Genomic DNA, 2,520 nt, shown 5'->3' with positions numbered 1-2,520 from the left:
ATGGACCCATTTTATTATCCACATTTGTGCTGGTGGGATAATGTTTTCAGATGTTCACATAAAAGCGGTCTGATATGTACAGCTTTCCTTTCCCAACATCTGGCAAATATCTAGTTTATGTAGATTTGCCAATGTGAGACAAAACTTAATCCCAACTCCTCCACCTGTCTCATAAAAAGGTACTTCATATATAGGATATAGAAAATGTGTCTGCCTTAAATCATCGTGTCTTGCTTAAACATTTTTAACTTTTGAAAATCACACTATACCTCACTTTGTAGTGTAACCTTTAATGTCTCCTCATCAAATCCCATTGGTTTACCTAGGAATTTAATTGTTACATCTTAAAAGTCCTACAGCCAAATGTTTTCCAGAGTTTACATTTAAGAGTTCATCATCCTGCTGTCATCTTTGGGCAGGGACCATGCTAATCTCTGTATTGTTCCAATTCAAGTACAGGTGCTGCCCAAGGAGCACAAGAGTTCATCGTCTTTTCTATTCAAGTGGCAGAATCCGAGGCTGGGGTTTAACGGACTAAGGAAAAAGAGATGATCCTTTCACCTAATTCTTTTTTGGGATAACTTTCTTTAGTTTTCAATGGCATAGCATGGCATAGCAAGAGATGTTTTAAATCACTTATATTTCAGTTCAACTCTTTTCAATAGATATTACAGTTAGTTAGTGAAAATATCTCCCAGATACTGGGAATCATTTACCAGTCCTTTTCAAAGACACCATAAGGAAATTTCATATTTTTCTTTGAATCCTTTATTGAGATTTTGAAACAGGTTGTGTCAGGGCTGACAGTTACATGCCATGCTCACTGTACAATCCTGCAGACTGATTTTGTATTGAAATGGTAACACCATTTAGAGTAAAATCTTAAGCATGGGAGATATTCTCTGAATGGATATTTAGAATCTCTCTCCTTTTGAATTCTCTCATGTTTGGTTTTCAGATCAGGTACTGGAAATCAACAGTTGTAGTGAATACCCAATCTGAGACTCACATTGCATAGCGAGTGATAGAAATAGATAACGACTGTCAGAAAGAAAAAGAGAAAGTGACAAAGTTGAATACTAAGGATAATTTACCTGGATATATACACTATTCATTCTAAAATAATAAGAGTAGATAGAGGGAACAAAGCTGTCTTGCTCTACCAATTTCCATGTACAGATCATATTAACCATATTCCAGTGTAAGACTCTAACAATGGGAAAAAGTTAAAATAGTTAAAATCTATTTAAAATACAAAAGCAAAAACTTTATCAGTATATTTTCCCCTTGGAAGTATGGATTTTTTTTCTGCTTAATAAAACCTTAGACACATATGTCACACATAATTTAAAAATGGGTTTTTAAAAATTTTTTTAATGTTTTATTTATTTTTGAGACAGAGAGAGAGACACAGAGCATGAGCAGGGGAGGGGCAGAGAGAGAGGGAGACACAGAATTGGAAGCAGGCTCCAGGCTCTGAGCTGTCAACACAGAGCCTGACATGGGGCTCGAACTCACGAACTAACTGTGAGATCATGACCTGAGCGGAAGTTGGATGCTCAACCAACTGAACCACCCAGGCGCCCCAAAAATGGGTTTTTATGACATACCACCCAGCAACAATGTTGGTTTTTGTATGCTGTGTCCTAGATATAGAGAAATTGCTCACTAGAGGGAAAAAAATATATTTTTTGCTCTTATCATTAAAAAAAACCAAAAATTGAACTACATGAATTTTTCACATCTAAGATATATGTCATTGAAAAACTAAGGCCCTGAATTTTATTTCAATAATAAGGTTGTTGATGTAATTATAAATGGTATATTACTGAAAGAATATAAATTTATACAAGTTTTTATGCATGTTTTTTCTTTGTGTCTGCTATGTCCTATTAGAAGGATTAACAAGAAATCACTTAGTATTGGTAGTATTTTCATGAAAACCCTTACGTTTCATGTTTTGATTGGTATAAATTTGCTTTTAGGATTGGATATGATGTCAGTTTTTGTTTCTTTTTTTTAAATTTTTTTAATGTTTATTTATTTTTGATACAGAGAGAGACAGAGCATGAATGGGGGAGGGGCAGAGAGAGAGGGAGACACAGAATCGGAAGCAGGCTCCAGGCTCCGAGCCATCAGCCCAGAGCCTGACGCGGGGCTCGAACTCACGAACCATTAGATCGTGACCTGAGCTGAAGTCGGATGCTCAACAGACTGAGCCACCCAGGTGCCCGTTTGTTTCTTTTTTAACTAAATTTAGTTTTAAAACACAATTCTTCATTATAACCATTAATGGGTCTAATAGTTTTATGATTATTGCTTTGCGTATGAAGCTACTAGTAACTTTAAGTGATCAATAGCACTATTGGTTTAACCCAGGTTTGTACCTGTGAAAGTCTTAGAGGCTTCCCCACATCCATCCAGGTGCTCACAAAGGACCAAACCAAACAAGACCATTAAAGTTTTTCATTGATGAGTAATACCCGAGGGAGAAAACATGGGGTTCTTTTTTTTTTTAAT

At 35.9% G+C, this 2,520-nt stretch overlaps 1 pseudogene; it reads right to left on the bottom strand.

The window, feature by feature from the left end:
• Window positions 1–378: 378 nt before the first annotated feature.
• LOC128776800 (U6 spliceosomal RNA) lies at window positions 379–477 on the bottom strand (annotated as a pseudogene).
• Between the last annotated feature and the right edge of the window lie 2,043 nt (window positions 478–2,520).

Source organism: Panthera pardus, unplaced genomic scaffold (genome assembly GCF_024362965.1).
Source record: "Panthera pardus isolate Hobbes unplaced genomic scaffold, ASM2436296v1 HiC_scaffold_13, whole genome shotgun sequence".
Classification (NCBI taxonomy): Eukaryota; Metazoa; Chordata; class Mammalia; order Carnivora; family Felidae; genus Panthera; species Panthera pardus.
The sequence above is the reverse complement of the archived record's forward strand: the minus strand, read 5'-3'. Positions and strand labels throughout refer to the sequence as shown.